Below are 20,544 nucleotides of genomic sequence, written 5' to 3' on the forward strand. Positions count from 1 at the left end.
AACTTAAAAACATATCTTTATTATCTTTAAATAGTCAATTAATAATAGAAGTATAGAGTTGTGTTTTCAGGCATTCTAAATCAACATACTAATGTAGATTTAGTTTTTTTTTTAATGTTCTCATTTTTAAAATTTCATATCTATTCTTTCTAATGACTTTGTTCACAAATTTAAACTATACTAAATGCAGTGAGGGATTTATTTTCTTAATAAAGAGTCTAGATATTTGGATAATGGCCCTCAGGAGCCATTGTGGATTTACCACATGGCCTGCATGATAAAATGAGATATTTGTACTTTCGAGGACTAAACATGGAGAGAGAAACAAAAGAAAAAGGAAGGGAGGAGCTTGTTGCTTAGCGACCAAACCTCAATGGAATGTGTTTGCTCTGATTTCTGATGGTAAGGTAAGCTGACTTTTGTGGACTGACTGACTCTAAATGATTGTGATCTGTTCAATGATTTGCTTATGCATCAGGAGGAAATCTGCTCAAAGGACCATGATGTTGAGAAAATAACTAAAATGAAAGGGTGAGTTTCCCTCAAAAATGGATAATGGATTATAAAGTATATGGACTTTAATAACTAATCTTTAGTTTACACATAAATTTTATAGTTTCCACATTAAAAAATTTCAATAACTCAAGAATTATATAATGTAATAAAAAACACTAAATTATTTTTAGCAAATAATTTCTTGTCATATTTAATATATTCAAATTGACATGTTAACAATATTCAATATTCTATGTATTTATATATATTTACATGAAAAAAGTCAACTTATTAAATGTATGAAATGGAAATGTATATATTTTCTTCATTTTTATTTTTCTAATGAAATAGTAGTTGAACTATTTTTTGTAATGAAATGCAATTGAGCTAAACATCAAATCAGAAATCAATGATTATAAAAATTATATGTCAACTTAGTCTTATTAGATGAAAAAAAATTCTCACATAGTAAGTTTTTGAGTAAAGATAGAATATACATAGTTTTATTCCAATAAGTTTAATTGTAAACTCTGAAGGGAAAAATTTACTCAAGATTCTAAAACAAACGAAGTCCAAAGCTAAATTTATATAAGCCCTCTTACACATACAATTTAAGAGTGAATCTAAGCAGTAGAAAATGAAAATATTTTAGAGGAATGTAAGAGAGCAAAGGATTCTTAACTGGAGTCCAAGAATTTTGTTAAATTGATCATTGTATTTCAAAATAACCAGCTTCCTTTGTTTATAGTCCTATACATTTTACTTTATCCATTTAAAATCATTATGCTGAGAAGGGGTACTTTTACTTTTTAATGTTGGCAAAGGGGTACATGACATAAAAAGACCCTGATCAAATCACCCCCCTAAAATTTTAGAAATTTGGAATTCAAGAGTACAACTTAATCAAGCTCATAAGGCTAGCTAATTGTGAAACTGGGACTAAAACTCAGCTACTTTAACACAATCTTGATTGTTTCAAGGGAATCTGTGCCAATTTTCAAAAGAATGGTATTTAATCACTTAAAAATTTTCATGAATCTCAATCAATCAACTAGTCAAGAAGCATTTATTAAGTTTCTGTTATGTGTCACATACTAGGTAATATATCCCAAAGATAAACAACAAAATACCCTATTCTTAATAAGCTTACATTCTATTGAGCAAGAGAGACAGAGACAGAGACAGAAATTATATTTGGGACTTGAGGGCAGTCAAGGAAATCAGGAGGAGAAATGAAGCAGAAGAAAATTCCACAGATGGGAGAAGAGCCAAAAAAAATGTCCAAGGTAAAGAAATGGAGAATCTTATTCAAGAAGCAGCAAGAAGACTTCAATCCCTGCATTGCACAGTATATTATTGCACAAGTATTAAAAAGACTGGGAAAATAGAAGTGTTTCAGATTATGAAGGGCTTTGAATGCCAGATAATTTTATATTTGATAATGGAGATTCTAGGGAATCACAGGAATTTGTTGAATAGATGAGGGTGACACGGTAAGAACTATACTTTAGGTTGATCAATTTAACAAGAGAATGGACTGGAATAGAGGGAGACATGAAACCAACTAGAATGCTATTGAAATATTCCAGGAATGAAGTGATAAGTACCTGGACTAGTTTTGTGGCAGGATAGAAGAGAATGAAACATGTATGAAATATGTTGCAAAGGCAGAATAAACAGTATTTGGTAACAGATTGGATGTGAGGGATGGGAGAAAATAATTCTTGAGTTGACTCTTCTGTTCTGACTTTTTCCTTCCCTTCCTCCACCCCCTCTCCTAGATGGCAGGCAGTCTTATATATGTTAAATATATTACAGTATATCCTAGATATACTCTAGTGTGCAGAACTGAACAATTCTCTTGTTGCACAGAAAGAATTGGATTCAGAAGGTAAAAATAACCTGAGAAGAAAAACAAAAATGCAAACAGTTCACATTCATTTCCCAGTGTTCCTTCTCTGGATGTAGCTGATTCTGCCCATCATTGATCAATTGGAACTGAATTAGATCTTAAGAGATAAAGTATTAAACTGAAATTGTGACTGTATTTTTGGAAAAGAATTTTATGATAAAGATGAAAAAATAGAAAAAGCAAGATTTGGGTGTCTGGGATAAAGAAATCAAGGACAATGCTAAGGTTACAAATCTGGAAGACTGGAATTGTGATGCCTTTGTCAGAAATAAGGAATTTCAGTAGATAGGTGCATTTAGGGGAATGAGAATGGGATCAGTTTGAGTTTCACATCTGTTTGAAAGTTTCACTAGGCAATTGGCCACAAGACACTGAAGCTCAAGAGACAGCCTGACTCTGGATATATAGATATGAGTTATTTATATGTATATAATAAATCTGTGGGAGATGATGAAGTCACCTAGAGAAGATATAGAGAAAGAAGGGAAGAGCCTTTGGATATATCTATAATTGGGGTGTGTGGTGTGGATTTCTAACCAGAAAAAAAAATTTAAAAGGAGTGAACATTAAAGTAAGAGGAGAATGATGAAACAACAGCAGCTGACATTAGCTATTACTATGTGCTGGGCACTATGTTAAGTGCTTTATAATTATAAACTCATTTGATTTTCACAGCAACATGGAGAGGGAGATGCTGTTATTATTTCTATTTTATTGATGAGTATATAGGCAGACAGTAGTTAAGAGACCTGCCAAATATCACACAGCTAGAAAGTTTCTAAGAACAGTTTTGAACTTTGTCTTCCTGACTTCTGGCCCAGACCTCTATCATCAACTGTACCACTCAGCTGGCCCCAAAGATAGTTATCAAGAAAACCCAGAGAAGAGGCTATTCAGGAGAATGCAGTTAGAAGTTTCAAATGATAATGAAAAATTATATGAACTGATTGAAGACTGAAAGAAAAATAGAAAAATGGAATTGTCATTCATTACAGTAGTCCATAAAATCTTAAGTTTCTTATATTACTGTACAATATCATTAAAAATCAATTATTTAAAAAAATCTAAAAAAGAGACAGCAAAGAAACATATTGAAAACTTTTTTTCTAAAAATCTTTGAAGTTAAAATGACAGTTTCAATGATTTCAGTTCACTCACATTAAAAAAAATAATACAATCAATTACCTTGACATATGTTTTTAGACTTATACTATTCAACATTTTATCAACAACTTGGCTTTGATATCATCCTTATCACATATGCTTATGACTCAAAGCTGGAAAGGACAGCTAATTTTGTCAAATAACAGATTTAGAAACTAAAAAGCTCCTGATAGGGCCACATCTATTGGGGTTAAATTTAATTCAGGATTTATGCAAGATTCTATAGCTTGTTTCAACAATTCAACTGTACAGCTACCAGCTAGAAAAATATGGGGCTTTGCAGTTCACGGGCAAGAGATCTAGAGGGTTTATTTGACCACAAACTTATTGAGTCAACCTGTGACAATCTTTTGAAAATAATGCTATAAGAAACCCAGAATAATGGGTATAACAGTCATGTTGTATTCTGTGCCACATCTAGATTATCTTAAGTATTTCTGGGCAAGTTATTAAGAACACTGATAAATTTGAGTAGATCCAGTGGGATTGGATTATCTTTTAAGCCCCTTTCAATTATGAGATTCTAATAATACTGGAAACCACAGGCTAAGCATGGTGACACATAATTGTCATCCCAACTACTTGTGAAGTTGAGACTGGCAGTTCTCTTGAGTTTAGTTCTGAACTACAGTGTGCTAAGCTGATCAGGCATCTCTTCTAAGTCTGGCACCAAAGTGGTGTATCTATATAGGTCACTAGATTACATAATAAAAGACAAACATAATAAAAGTTGGACACAGAACAAATAAAAAATCCTACACTTATCAATAATGGGATTGGATCCTTAAATAGCCCTTTGTATTTACAACTTAGATGAGATAGAGACTCATTTTTTAAAAGAAATTACAGACAATGAAAGAAAAGAAAAATGGAGGAAAGCAAAAAAAAACAAACAAAAGGAAGAAACATGAAATAAAAATAAGAGAAAGAAAAGGAAAAGAAGAAGAAAGGATAGGAGAATATTAAAAAAAGAAAAGAAAGGAAAAAGAAGAGAAGAGAAAAGAGAAATAAAAGGGAAATGCATAATTGGTTAAAAAACTAAAATATGAAAAGCCTGAAGAAAAAACAAACACCTATTTGTATTAAAATGTCAAATACTATCTGGGAAGAGCCCCAGGAGAATAAAAAATTTGCTTCATCAACTAATACAGATACTATGGTAAATTTGCTTTTAAATCATAATAGATCAGGGCAACTAGGTGGCACAGTGGATAGAGCACCAGTCCTGAATTCAGGAGGATCTGAGTTCAAATCTGGTCTCAGACACTTAACACTTCCTACCTGTGTGACCCCGGGCAAGTCACTTAACCCCAGCCTCAAAAAAAAAATCATAATAAATCACTTTATATTAAATTATCACTCATAAATATTTCTTATGATAAGAAAAGGCATTGTTTGACCAGTGAGTTTCCTCTGTTTTCAGTTCTCTTAAGTTTAAGTGCTTTAGTTCATTTGTTTTTGATAATTCCTTCTTTCTACTATGAGAATTAGTGCCTTCCTGTTCCCTGAATGGCAGCATTACGTACTAATGGCAATTGTTTTTGTTATATAGACTTCTTTGTCAGAGCTCATATCTAACAATGAATTGAGTCATCATGGTCAAATCAACGATGATCAAACTCTTATAGAAACCAAGACAAAGGTGATAAAAGAATGGAACATTATTTAATAGTAACTGAGAAAATAGTCATGAGCATTGGAGATAACAACTTTAAAAAGCAATAACATAGACAGTCACTTTATAGGGTAAGGCTCGTAGCTCACTTATATTAAATATAACCTGTTAGGATTATAAAGTGAGAATTCAGGTTGTCTGGACAGTTCTCTGATGTTAGGAGAGAACTCAGGTTGTCAGGACAGTTCTCTGATGTTAGATGAGAACTTAGGTTGTCTGGACAGTTCTCTGGCTCAGAATTCACACCTTTGGTTCGGGCCTTTGAAGGGAGTTTATAACTTTGATCTTCTGAAGTAGAGTTTACAAGTTTAAAAGAAGTTTGCACCTTTAAGAAGCCTGAATTAAAGAAGCCTTTAAGCCCCTGAGTTCTCACATGCCCCTTTAAAAGGAGCAAGTTCATTGGTTGAAGCATTTTCTCACAAGCCCCGTTGAGTTCTCACTACAATCTCTGCGAGGATAAAAGAAGACAACATTGGGCCTGGAGAGAGAGTCTACTCTGGGATTGAGGTGAGACCACTCTGGAGGAAGAAGAGTCTGGCCAGGAGATTGAGTTGAGATAGCAGATCTCCTCCTAGAGAGTGATCGGCAGTTTCTGGAGACAACAGAACATTACAATAACCAAAGACAAAAAGCCTTTGGCAATGATGACCTTATATTTTGTTACTTCATTCAGCTCAATGAGAACTTTGCAATCTGGACTTTTGGAAATATTTCATTGAGAAAAAGTAAGGGGTTAAAGAACTGAGAAGCAAAAAATTGAAAAGTAAACCCTTTCTAAAGAGTGAAGTAAATTATCTGAATAGATTCAGATCATAAAGAAAAAAAAATCTAAAAGCAAATACTACCCAAGGAAACAGACACAAACGTTATGTCTTAGCAGCCATCAGAAAATGATAGAAAGAAAATGTATCTCTGAGCACCCCTGTAATGCTTATCATTTAAAATCTTACCTGGATTCCTTGTTGTTCCTAGAACAAAATACTACATCTTTATTTTCACTGGGTTCCCTGGAATTTTCTCCCTTATTATCTCCATCTCCTGACATCCCTGTATTTTCTCAAGTCCTAGCTATTATCTCACATTCTACAAACAACCTTTTTTATTAGATCACCTGTAATGTTGATTATCACCAATTTATCCTGTAGGTGTGATTTTTTTGACATTCTCCCTAATCTTTAAGGTTGAATCATGTTGCCTATTAGGCACGAGACTATGACCTTGAAAAAAGAAATATTTTATGCAAGTCTCTGTAATCCAAAGACTTAGCACAATATTTAATACATAAAAGAGTTTTAATAAATGCTTTTGACTTGCTGACCAGGTCAGACAGATGAATTTGAATTTTTGTTATCATTCTCTGTCCCCAGTTGCTTAAAATGTTGGCAATTTTAAAAGACTTTCCTTTGCATTGGAATTTCATTTGAGGGTTTAAAATTTCTTAAAATGATAGATTAGATACATCAAAATTACCCTCGTTTTTTCAGATATACTATTCATAATTAGGCAAATTGGTGGGATAAGTTCAAAAAGTACATTTATGCTTTCTAAAGAGCTTGGATCACATCTGGACAGGATTGAACTTCCACACTTGTTCTTAAGCTACTATTCTATCTTGCCTCCACACAGCTACCAATTAAACATTTCTTCTCCCATTCTTTGTTGATGACAAGAATGCCCTGGGAGAATAAGAAAAAAGATGGTTAACTTGTATAAGGAAAAAAATCTGTTTACCAGTTATATCTGGCATTTTCACTTATAAAAACATGATGCAGATTATATGGCAGGACCACTTGTTTGCAAATTTTGGTTCTAGAAGTTATTAGTTTCATAAGTACAGCAAACTTTTAACAGTCCCTAAGAAAAAAAGCTTTGTAATCTGTGATCTTATCCTCCCCATTCCAACTTACAGTTCTTCTGTAACATATATCACAATCTATTAGATTATATTAGGTTTTTGAGATGTGTTCATATATACAGAGAATTTGTTTCAGCATTTATTATTATAGACCTAAAGTGATGAAATCACTATTCTTGACCTCCCCCACAAAACAAAAAAGCTATATAAGATCTTATCATGGATGCTGTTTATTGATTATTGAAAAGGATTTGACTTAATAGAGCAAAATGTAGTCTAAAAATATGACTTCAAATTATGTATTTTCTATGCATATGTTAAAATTATGTAAGAGGCAATTTAGTACAATGGAATTTGAGGGTCAGAGAAAAAAAAACTGTGTCTAAGGTCTCCCATTTAATAAAAATCTAAAGGCAAAATTTGAATTTAAGACTTTCTCACTCAAGTCCAATGCTAAAGATCTAGGTCATCTAGCTAACCACAACACCAATAGCACACACACATTTATTTGTTAATTATTATTACTAAAGAATTATTAATTATTGATCATCATTATTACATAAATAATAACTATTAAATGTTAGTAATTATTAAATATTTCTGATCTCATTAAATGGTATTGCTATTATTTTGTGAAAATAAAAAAGGTTGTTATTATTTTTTAAATCTTGTATGATTAACTAAAATGGGCAATTAGGTGACACAGCAGATTAGAGTCAGGACTGGAGTCAGGAATACCTGAATTCAAATCCAGCCTCAGACACTACTAGCTATATGACCATAGATAAGTCACTTGACCCTGTTTGCTTCGGTTTCCTCATCTGTAAAATGAGTTGGAGAAGGAAATGGCAAATCACTCCAGTATCCTTGCCAAGAAAACCCAAATGAGGAAATAAAGATCTAGACATAAATGAAATGCCTGAGCAACTAGTTAAACAAAAGATGTGGAGCACCAAAGTCCCTTTCTTCTTTCATGATCTTTATCTCAAAAAATATTGTTAGCTCCTGGACAAAAGAATCAAATAAGACTTCATCTATTCTTTGAGCAGTTCAGGTTTATGTTAAAGTCTATTTGCCTCTCGAGTAGTACATGTGAAGGATTTTCTATGCTTACCTTCATGTCCTGATTACCAAAGTCATCACAGCAGAGAGGAGCAGAATTTCTCTCAATAGGGATGGAACTAGCTGCTACAGTACCTCTTATTCACTGAAAAAACCCAACTTGATTCTATGAATAGGTGAGTCATTCAGAACACAGGCTATTCCACTGAGAAAACCAGAAGCGAAAGATGGAATGTGCTTTCATTTCTGACGAAACATCTCCAATGTACTTCAAAGAGGGCAGGCACAAAATGTTCATACAAATATGTTGCTGGATATGGAATGAAATAAAAGACTGAGCACAGGAAGGACTTCCATGCTTCTTCATTATTATGAAATTTTCACTAAATTGAACTTTGTTAAAAATCAGATTTCATGTGAAATTATCAACAGTTTACTTAGAATTAGAGGGCACTATTATATCAACAATTTTTTAATCGAGTGTCAGTATATTAGAAAGTGTCTAGCTATTAGAAATAAAATATTAAGGTTCTTTGTACATAAAAGATTTCTATTTTTTAACATTGGATTCATTTTACTCCTTTTTAAGGTTAAATTTGACAATTTATGTCAATAGATTGAGAAAAAAGTACTGAATGATCATATGGTGAAAGAAGGGTAAGATGCTCTATCATTAAAAGGAGTAGATCAGTAATAGCAATTGCTAGGTTTATTTAACCTAAATTGGTTCCCATTTTTCCATCTGTAAAAATTAGAAGATGGGACTTGGTGATCTCTAAAAATTCTATAATCCTACTTTGAGAGCTCTGATGGTCTCCAATCCTTCAAATCTCTATTACTAATCATCATTACAAGCAATTCTGTCAGCATGATGATTCAAATCTCTAGACTTTTTAATTTCTTCTTTGATATTAGAAACTCTTTTATTTTATATTTTTCTTTTAATTTTAAAGATATATTTCACTCATCCATTGTTTTTTATATAATTTTCTCCCTCTCTTCTCCAGCAAGCAATCCATTGTAATAAGAAGGTTTTTTTTTAGTCAAACTAATTAAAATATCAAGCTACTATGTCAGTCATATACAATGAAGAACCTATTTTATTTAAAATATAAAATTAGATAATTGTATTGAAAAGGAACAATATTACAAAAATTGCAAACTTATATTTTGCCAAACTGCTTAATTTGGCATGTATTCATAATTTTAAGGAATATTGTGGAATTCTCAAAAATATCCCAAACCATAATTTTAATTCCTCTTGATTTTCAAAATTATCACTGCTTTTTCAAAAGTGGAAATCTACTTCCCTAACAGAGAATTACAGGCCAACTCTAAAAAGGCTACTAATCATTGAATGACATTAAGAAATTATTGTGTTTTGATAGTCTTCCTACACTGTCTTATTATAGCAGAGGCATGGCTTTGGTATGTCAAGGCCATTAGACCAGGAGAGCCCAATGATGGGCTTCAATGACCAATTGTATATCTACCATGTGAGTGCAAGACTAGACATGTTTTAAAAGATTTATTGCCATTGGATTTGGCCAAAAAGTCATTAAAAACAGAATAACTTAAGTTACTTAAAAAGTAATGCATAGAGTAGAAAATTCATCAAACTCAGTAAAGTAAAAGATTGATGTAATTAAAAACTTCAAGCAAAACTTTTGGTGGTGATCCATGATATTTCTTCAATACAGTGATACATCTCAACAGATCTGGGTGGGGACTCAAAAACTGTTTTTAATTCACATGAACAAAGTAAATCTTAATTCATTCATGCCTTTCTGGTCATGGACAATGTTTAGGAGAACTTGCAGAGTTTATACTACTAGGATGATGGCAGTAGTAACTGAAGAAGAAAAGATGAGTGGTAATATAGCATAAGTAGTGGTTATCTTTAATTTAGCAAAAGCTGGACTAAATTGCACTGCATTGAATTATAAGTCTTTTATGATATGATCATTGTCTTTACAATTTATTGTGCATTATTAAACCGATTAACAAAAACTTTCTTCATCATGTTGCCTTTCAATGAGGTTCTACATAAATAATTTCAAGGCATTGTGTTTGAAGTAAAACTAGAAGAAAAATGAACTTTATCACATGCATGTCAGAAAACTTGTCATTATGAGGCGATTCAACATACCAATAATTGCTTAGTTATATATGTGAATTTATATGGTAATCTGAAAAAAATATATGGTAACATCAGAGTAACAAGAATGAGCTTCTGAATAAAAAAGTTTTAGCATGGCACAGTGGAAATTCTGTTTTATTTAATGTCAGAGACGTGGCTTTGAAGCCCAGCTCTGTAATTTACTCTGTAATTTGCTTTAGACAAATCATTTAGCTTTCTATATCTCACGTTCCTTGAATTATGAAGGGGTTGGCCTAGATGACCTCTAAGATTCCTTACAGTTCTACATCCTATGATATTATGTCATCTTTTAATTGAACAACATTAGTGGGATTGGGAAAGTTGATACACATTCAGCACTATAACTAAAATGATGAGCATGGAAGAAAATGCTTTAGCTCAGGATTCTGATTATTTTTGGTCCTTATGTCAAATTCTACTTTTCTCTTTACCATTTTTCTGCAAATTTTTCAAGAGATTCTTTTAAGTTTTGTGAAGTTTAATGCTATCTAAAACACAGATTCATTTCAATCTATAAAGGCTGTTAACTTCAAGCATTCATTCTATGCTTTGTAAACCTAGGTTCTAGAATTTAAAAGCTACATTTTCCTAACAGACTCTTCTACTTCACAAAGTCTCTGTGAAGTTTTTAATATTTAAACTGATGAGGACTCTGAAAACCACCTGTTGGCTACATTCCCAAATATATAAATCTGGAATCCTGAGGCAATGATTGGCTTAGACTCTTAGACTCATTGTTGGAAGACCCTTATTTTGTACTCTATACCTTGGGCTATGGACCATAAGTCATTCTTATCTGATAAGTTCCAAAGTAAAAAGACTTGCCTCTGCACATAAGTATCAATTATCTATACAGCTAGAGCTTCTTGGGAATTTGACCAAGGGTTTCCTGATACAAGTATGCAAGAATCGAAAATGGGACAGGAAGGAGGTAGGAAATAATTTTTGCCTGTGGCTAAGTAAATGATAACTGAAGTTTCCTTTAATAAGTCTTTAAACATTAAAACATTTTATATAGCTGTAGCAAACATGTTAACATTGACTATATAATAAATATAGTAAATAAAAACATTAGTTTTTATTTACTACTTCATATCCTGGGGTGCTTTCCATCAATGATACACAGAAACCTAAGGGAGTTTTTAAAAAAAGCTATCACTGCATTCAACTATTTATGAATTTGGCTAAGTGGCTATTGATATCCCCTCCAACTCTCAAATTCTGTGATTCTATGGACTTTCTACAGTAAAATTGCTTAATCATTGACATGCCTTATCTGCTATGAAAGGCAAAATACCAGTCAACAAAGCCTCTTAGAATGATTTCTTCATTCAAGCATTAAAAAAACTGGAAGAAAACATACAGAGATCATAGCCTTCTCTTAAATTAATTTATGTTAAAAAATTAAAATGGATGGTAGATGGAAAAATAATAAGAAAAAATGTGGATGAAAACATTCCTCTCCAATTTCCCACTCCATAATCACTTATACAGCCATTTTACAAATAAAGTAATTTACTGAGGGATGCTAAGTGATTTGCCCAAGATCACGCTGTTAATAGTTGTCCAAAGATGTCCAAAGAAGCATTTGAATTTGTTTTTTTTCATTTCAACTCCGGTGCTCTTTCTGTTATACCTAGCTGAAACTTACAATTGCCCTTTTGTAGAAATCCCTTGAGGAAATATGTACACATATACATATATGTGTGTATATGTGTGTTTGTGTGTATACACAAATTCACACACATATACACACATTTATGAATCATCTTTAAACCAACAGAACAAAATGTTCAAATGAAAAAGAAAAATATCAGAAAGCTCTTTCTTTCTACTACCTTTTCTATTGATTAATCAACTTAATACAATTCACTTCCTAGATGATTAAACCAGCAGTGAAAATACATCGTACTTTTAACTTTCTCATTATAATGAACTTCATTGTAAATGACCCAAAACACATGTGCCATTATACTAAATTTATTTTCTTTAGTTGATGATGTGACAACATTGAGACCTAAACATTGCCATTTTATATAAATTACATTTTAAGTTTGAGTTTTAGACTTTAAAATATGATACAGAAAATCATTTCTGGCTGTATCTGGAATGTCTATAAGGCTAAATCAATTTTAGATAATAGTTACAATATCTGAGGGGGGATTTTGGAGAAGTTAACCTATAACACATATTGTTTTTCTCTGAAATTGGTCTATTGGAATAGCCAGAGAAGAAAGTCATCTTTAAGAGATAATTGCTATAATTTAAGATGAAATCTGAGTAGTTAGATGAAAGTTTAAAGATTAAATTTTAAAATACACTATCAACAAAGTCAAATAAAATGTCCTGCTATGCAGAACAGTAGCTTGTTAAATAAATAAAATCCTGAATAGAATCTTATCCAATCTGAAATTCTTTCTAAATTCCACCATAACCAGAAATCTTTTGGTATGCAACCCATAGCATCCATCATAAATTATTTTATAAAAGTCTTTTTTGGTGTCTCATCCTGACTACTGGACTGTCTTATCTAAACTTTCCATCTCTCTTAGTTGCTAGTACACAGTAGGCACTTAATGAATGTTTTCTGTTTGATACCACATGAAGCTGTTTTCATGTTTCATTATATTAACTTTCTCAATGTACATCGAAGAAAGGGAAAAAAGCATTGAATTCTAATAAGTTCTACATCATTAAAAGTTAATAAATTATAATCCATAATTCAATTTTAAAGATTTTCAGCATACTTACTTGAGATTTGAAGAATGATAAATTCTTAGGGATATCTTTTTTTTTTTTAAACACATGTACTGGCCAATAGTATTATGTTCATTTGAACCCTTCATACATGGTGTCCTATGACATTCAGCTTTACAATGAGGTTTTATTCTGGAGTTTTTAACAACTCTGGTCTCAACAAGGAAGATTTAAAAAAATAAACTATCAGTAAACTTATTAGAATTATTAAGATTGCTACCCAAAATTGCATAAAGCTGGAATGAGCAACTCCTCATATGACATTTTGCATTGTGTTGCCATTATGTATTATTTTAATTTAAATACAATTTCAACTTTATATATAATAAAGATTACATTTTTCATTAAGCCAAAGAGGTCTTCTATCCTTTTCATTCTGTTAATTAAAAATTTAAAGAGTGTTCATGTTTCTAGACTATAAAAATGCTCTTACATATTTTACAATATTAAAAACCAAGAGGACAATTGAGGATTTTTTGGTACATGGTGACAAGCAAATAAAATCTTTAATTCTATCATTGTATTCTTAAGTAAGGAAGATGGCTTTTCAAAATATTTAATAAAATATTTTCAAAACTGACATTGTCTTGAATTCTCAAGACTATATTTTAATTTTTAAATTATAAGTAAAATTATTTCTGGGCTGGCAATGGCAGAGCTACATTAGTAACTCAGGATAAGCAAAAAAAGTGTTAATAATCCATTAAACGATAAATATTTCCAAAGAAAATATGTCTAATAACAATTTAGGGTCTTTGGGATGGTATCTCAACTTTGAGTTAGGATTACACCCAGCAATTATATAATTTCTAGACTAAACAGGCATATGAGGTCATGAATCTCAGGTCTGTGATGTAATTTGTAAAAATTGCTTTACAAGGAATTCAAATTGAATGGTAATGAACTTCATAGGCTTTCTCAAAAGGAAAAAGGACTAACTGATTTACATTCTGTTTAGCCATCTGTGAGAAGCTGATTTAAGGATTTTCTTTTCATTTAAAAAGATTTCAAATATCATGCCCTCTTCTGGATAGAAAGTATTTTTATAATACTGAGTAGAAGAAAATGAATTCCATCTTAAAAAGAGAAATCACCATTCCATTCAGTTCATCTAGTAACTATGAGTTTATTCATTATGTATTCAGCTGTCACCTGAAATAATAAATCTGACTGAAAATGTCATTAATCAGACACTTTATGATACTGTCATTACCATAAAAATATATTTGATGTCCTTAGTTTGCTTTTTTTCTAATGATTTGAATTTTTATCTATAGAGGTTACTCAGCCTTCTAAATATATTATTTAATATCACCATTCTTTCTCATACATTAAGCACTATGCAATGCAATCAGTGATATAGGAAAACCCTATATAAAACCAAACACCTGACTACATTATGGCTCAGCTAAAAAAAATATTGAATAACAGTGATGCAAGAATGACATCTGACATTATAAAAGTATTGTAGTTACATAAAAACCTAATTCTTTTTGTTATGTAATAACATGGATTAATAAAATTCAAAATTAATTAAAGGTTTGGCCCTCATTATAAATAATATATTTTCTTGCTTTTTTGGCATTTTTTCAAATTCATTACTGAGAAGTAGGTTACATTCTGATAGGAGAAAGCACTGTATACTCTTTACTGCACATTTTGACACCTATAATTTCTGTAATGCAGAATCTATTTAAAATAAGGCTATTATATTGGGCCTTCTGTTTTTGTGAAATGTAGATTTTATTTTGTACTATTTAATCTTTATCACTCTCCTTATTTTTCTGTCCTCTTCTCCCCTTTAACCTGGGAAATGTACATATTGTCCCCTGATGTAATCATCTCACTTACATAGATTTTTGAGACGTGGCCTTATTCCTACAGTATATTCATCTTTGAATATGGCTATGGTATTACTTTTCCTTCTAATACTCATAAACCTGTTGAAATTCCAATGCTTTAACAAATGCCATCTTACCTCAGAGTTAGGCATTATCTTCCCTCTCTATGACTATAAAATTTCATTTTCTACTACCATGCCTCTAGCACTTAATGAATATAAGTAATGCAAATTCTTATTCTTTACTTAATTTATCACTTGGCAATTGAACTGTCACCTCTGTGTCTGTGTGTCCTTGCATTGATTCTTCATTTTAAATCATAAGCACACAGAATAGCTATCCCATCACAGCTCCAGACATACACAAGTACTAAATAAATGTTATTACATAATGGTCAGAAGAAACTATCTGCATATGCTATTCTCTCTTGATTCAGCACACAATGTTTTAAGTATTTTAGGTAGGACATATTTAATAACCATTTTCACAAAACTATCTTTTTGAATTATATTCCTCACTATGGACAGGATGAATACATGCTTTATGTAAGATAAATAATAACATTCCTATTGCAAAAAAATCAAACCTCAAATGACTGATGAATATTTTTTAAACAAGCTATTCACTAAAGGATTGAAAAAAGAGAACCTGTGTTGATAGAAGTAAATGAGAATATGGATCAATTTGATAAGTTATGTGTTTATAATAACATTATATATAACACATAGAATTTTCTACCCTACTTATTTTCAAGCAAAGAAAAATTCTTCCTAGATATTAATTTCTAACAAAGAAATATTTGCTGAAAATATGGACATTTTCCTTTATAAAACTAAGATTAAGATAAAAGTTCACCTTTGCTCTAGATGAAAATAAAATAAAATGCATATAAAAATGAGGAGAAAAGGTACAGTCTTATTAAGGGAAAACAAATGACAGAAATGTCCTTATAAATATATTTTCTCTCTCTACCACATTTTACATTTATACTTTTGTTTATTTCATTTTTCCTGTTATAAATACTTTATTCCCTTGGAGAGAAAGCAAAAAAGTAATCAATTTTAACCTTGATCATTTCCCCACTGTGAATAACTTTAACTATGAACCATAATATAATGAGCTTAAACTAAAATTAATTAAAACATGCTGTTTGGATTACCAATTGGAAAAAGACAGTCAAGATTCAATATCATACTGACTAGAAATGATGCTCTTAAAAGCCATTTTATCTGTTAATATGTATTTATTGAAATAGTAGTAAACACTTAGGGATAAGGAATAAGTAATAGAAATGAGGAATAAGTAATAGAAATGTATCTGCTTTCAAAGAGGGCATTAACTTTTGAGAAATTAATATAAGTATATGCATATAGATAAAACTGTAGTGAGGAGAAAGTCAGCTGTAGTTGAGTTCATTCTCTAAAGTATAATTTTTATACCTGAAACTGTGAACTGAAGGCAGAAATATGGTATATGAAATGAAATGAGGAAATTGTTTCAAGATCAAATAGTTGGAGAATAAGAAGTGCGGACTAGTTGGGAGCCCAGTGTACCCACTTAGGTAAAGAGGGAAATGAGAAAAGCCAGATTAAGTGAGAATAAATGATTTTGAGCAGGCAATAATCAAACATAGGAGGAAAGTTATTGTAGGAAATTATTTAACTTTAATATATAGCATATTTTCAGTGAGATGGGGATAGTACTCTGGAAAGGAAGAAAAGGAAGTTGTGATAATTATATGTAAAATATCCTTTGGCAAAGGTTTTGATAATGTGTGTTAAACTAAGCAGACATGAACAATATTTCAAAGAGTTAAACAATTTAGGAAGACAGATTAAAAATGAATTTAGCAATATTTTTGATAGTAAAGCTCTGTTTGAGTATTAAATCTCCAATAGTCAATTTATTTACACTGTTTTTGAAATGTTGTTAATGTTTAAATCTTATAAAAGTGCAAATTCCACGCAAATACAAAATTCGCCTTCAATTTGAAGAATTTCTTCTCAACTTAAAGACTTAAAGCTTAAAATAATTACTTTTAAACTCATTTGCTATTTTCAGAAATTCATGTAAAAAAGCATGGTCATTTTTAGATGATTGCATGATCCACATGCAATTGTGGATTCAGACTCCTAATGCACAGGCAACTGATATTTCTTCTAGAACTAACACTACCACCAGGATTATAAAATTTTTGGAATCAATGGGCAATGAATTAAGCTATAGATTTTATCAGTAAATGTGTGTGTGTGTGTGTGTGTGTGTGTGTGTGTGTGTGTGTAATGAAGTAAATAGTTCAAAAAGTAGGCAAGGGGAGAATGATTAACTTAATCAATAACATTTATTAAGTACCCACTATGTGTAATGTACAAGATCTTTACTATGCATATTTCATTATGTTATTAATCTTATCAACTTGTTACTTATTGATTTTATTCTTTTCTCTTTGCTTTGCTAAATTCAGGTGTCACTTTTTAAAAGATACAGCAACGTAATTCATAAAAATACAAGGCCATTTCATTTTTTCCATACTTAATGGTTTCTTTTCAGTTTAGCAAATTTAAAAGTACTTAAGAATGAACACTGTGTGCATTGCTGCATAGTTATAACTATTTATGGCTGTGAATATCTGAAAACATATGCTATCTGATTTACATTTTAAGGATGATGAAACTGTCATATTAGTAGGGTGTAGCTGCTGTGAAGAACTCCCACAATGCTGCAGTTGTTCCAGTCATATTCATCCTTTCATGCTGCCTTTATAAAAAGATATGCAATGCTGAACATGATTGATCCATACCACAGCTGCAGCCTAAATTAAAGCGAAGTTTTAAATATTAATATTTCTCTGGCAGGAATTAAAAGTTATTTTCCCTATGCTCTATAATAAAATTCATTTGGGAAGAGGCTCAGAGAAAGGAAAGTAAGTAATAGGGTAATATAAGAAGTGTTTCAGCTACTGTTTTTCTGATGAAATCCCACTTATAGCTAAACTCAAATAGTCATACCCTGTGATGACATAAGAAATCTGCAGAGAAGAATCCAAGTCCTCAAATCAATTATATTACTATTAAATGGCAATTATATTACTAATAAGTGGCTTGAAATCTGAATCATTCAAATATTTGTTTCAGTGCATGCATTCCATGATTTTGGTTCTCAGGTGCCTTGTTTTTATCTTTTGAAGTCCCTTTGTAAAATTTCACCAACAGGTACTAAAACCTGTTCTCCAACTTCAAAATTACAATATCCATTTTATATAATGGCTGAAAAATGTTAGCCTGGTTTCAAATTTCTGACAGTTTAAAAAGAATTGATTTTACATAGATAACTAGTATTCTATAAGGTTTACAAACTATTGAAACAACATATTTATAATATTTTGGAGTTGTGCCAGTGTCCTTAAACTGTTGAGAGTTTTCTTCAAAGTAGGGAATGGAAAATTTGTTTTTTGTTTTTTTCTGGAAGAGGGGAGAGAAGATGGAGGATCAGTGTCATGATGCCCCCAAAAAATCTCTGCTTAGGAGCATCATGGGAATTTGTGAGGGAGGAAAAAACTCTGTTTATACAGGAAATATAACTATCCATGGTGTCAAAATATTTTTTCTCTGGGGAGTTTAGCCAGAGACTAAAATTAAAGTGAGCTTTTTATCAATTACAAAGCAATATTTATTTATTCAATTAATAATTCAGCATTTTAACTTCCCATGTGTCATAATATTGCTTATTTGAGGAGAAGAACCTGCTTTCCATAGATGAAGGTAAATGCGGCTTCTTTTCATCTAAGAGGAATAGCTATAGCACTGGGAGAAGGGAAATTTCCAAGGAGGGAAGATGAAGTGCAAAAACAAAAAAGTCTACAAGTGAAGGATAAAAACAAAAACAAAAACTAAGGCAAATGAATTAGAAAAGCAAACTAAATGGAAAGGAGGAGATAAAATATATAAGAAAAAATTCCACCCTAAGAAATAAATTAACAGAAAGCTAAAGGAGTTATATAGGGGGAGTGGGAAGGAGGGAAGACATCTTTCCAGTCTTCTGTGGGCTGTGACTGCTCACCTGAGGCATAGAAAGCCAAGCTACATTATCTCTGCATTAATGCATATTCATGAATGATAAATTATAAGCAGCCTTATCAGCTTCCATCTAGAGCATCTCTACTTTTGAATAATAAACTATGATCTTTGTTGGTGGACTTACATTATCCCATAAAAGACAAATGTTATGTGGTTCCAGATAAAATCCCTTTCTCCCCTCAAACTATACAACATTTTAGTAGTAAGTAATAAAAGATTTTATTGTTTTTGTTGTTGGGGGTGGTGAAGTGGGGAAGCAATAGCTAGTCTTGTAAAATGGTCCTAGGGAAGACAGGGATGGCTCCAATTCTTAAGAAGTCTGTCTTTTAATAAAATCCAATTGGGATTGGGTATTTACATCTAATGGATGTCTACATCCAATACTAAAAATGACAAATGTGGATAAGAGGAAGCAATAACTAACATATCAAGATGGGGAGGGGGGGAAGAAGACTACAAATAAGAGAGAAAAATACTTTTCGGCACATGAAAAACCACCGGTGACTTGTGGTTTTTTTTTTTTTTTTTTTTGGTCAAGAGTCCAATCTGCAGTGAACCAAGAGGGGAGGAGATGGCAGAGGGGGTGAACTTGCAGCATAGAAAACAATTGATTTCGGCCTGCCTGGAGGGTCCCTGGGGGAAATCCAACAGTGTCTCTTCAATCCCATTCGCTTCGTGCATCACAAAGCAGAGCAATTCGCCAGAGCCGCGGTGAGCATCCTCGGCGTGGACTCTGGGGAAAGCCCTGCAGCCTCTGCCGTTTATTACCACCACTCTCGGCACCAGTCGTAATACCGCTGAAGCGCCTCACCATTTCTAAGTATCGCCTCGGACCCAGTGTTCCTATTTGTCCCGAAATAGCAAATTAGAAGGGTCAAGGGGGGAAGGAAAGGTGGAAAAGAGACTAAGAAAAGGAGAAAAAAAAAGGGGGGGGAGGAAAAGGTAATTGGGCGAGAGATTTCCTGTGGGTACTTGGGATCTTAGAAGGTAAAGGTGAGATCAAAAAACAACAGATTGAAGGACTCTCACATTAGTGATTTTCCTTCATATTCCTGTAACTGGGGAAGAGGAAAATAGCAGTAAAAACGATTAAAAGGCGACACATATAAACCACGCTTTGCTACCTGCTTGAGACAACAGATCACTTTGAAAGTCTAAGCTTTCTCATCGCCCCCGCATCAGTATCCTCAGATTGGCTCTATCCCTGGCAAGCCCTGCGCCAGCAATAAGATTTCTCCCCCGTGGCACGGATTTGTCATATGTTTTCTGTGTACTGGGACAAAATCTGTGCAAAAGAGATCTATATTCCCGTAGGATGTACCCCCCCCCCAAAAAAAAACCCTCATCTCCTGTAAACACACCTGCCTTACAGCTCAAGGGTAGGAAGAGAGAGGGCCCCAGCTTGGTGGACTGAATGGGGATTGTGTGGTTGGGGGGGTATAATAAAGGATAGTCAAAGAAGCTCCAGTCCTGAGATCATTCAAAATGATGGCGGGGCTGGGGGCGAGGAGGGAGAATCGTAGGTTTCTGGGCCAGAAGAGGTTCC

The 20,544-nt window shown here is 32.4% G+C and overlaps 1 protein-coding gene and 1 long non-coding RNA gene across 2 annotated transcripts in view; one reads left to right on the forward strand and one right to left on the reverse strand.

Annotated features, from left to right (window-relative positions):
• Nucleotides 1–20,544, reverse strand: part of CNKSR2 (connector enhancer of kinase suppressor of Ras 2) — a 305,237-nt gene that overhangs the window by 283,544 nt on the left and 1,149 nt on the right.
• LOC141561422 (uncharacterized) lies at nt 380–20,459 on the forward strand. The gene is made up of 2 exons (XR_012488046.1): nt 380–531; nt 19,537–20,459. It is a non-coding gene; the product is annotated as an uncharacterized LOC141561422 (long non-coding RNA).

The sequence above is a fragment of the Sminthopsis crassicaudata genome, chromosome 3, assembly GCF_048593235.1.
Source record: "Sminthopsis crassicaudata isolate SCR6 chromosome 3, ASM4859323v1, whole genome shotgun sequence".
Taxonomy (NCBI): domain Eukaryota; kingdom Metazoa; phylum Chordata; class Mammalia; order Dasyuromorphia; family Dasyuridae; genus Sminthopsis; species Sminthopsis crassicaudata.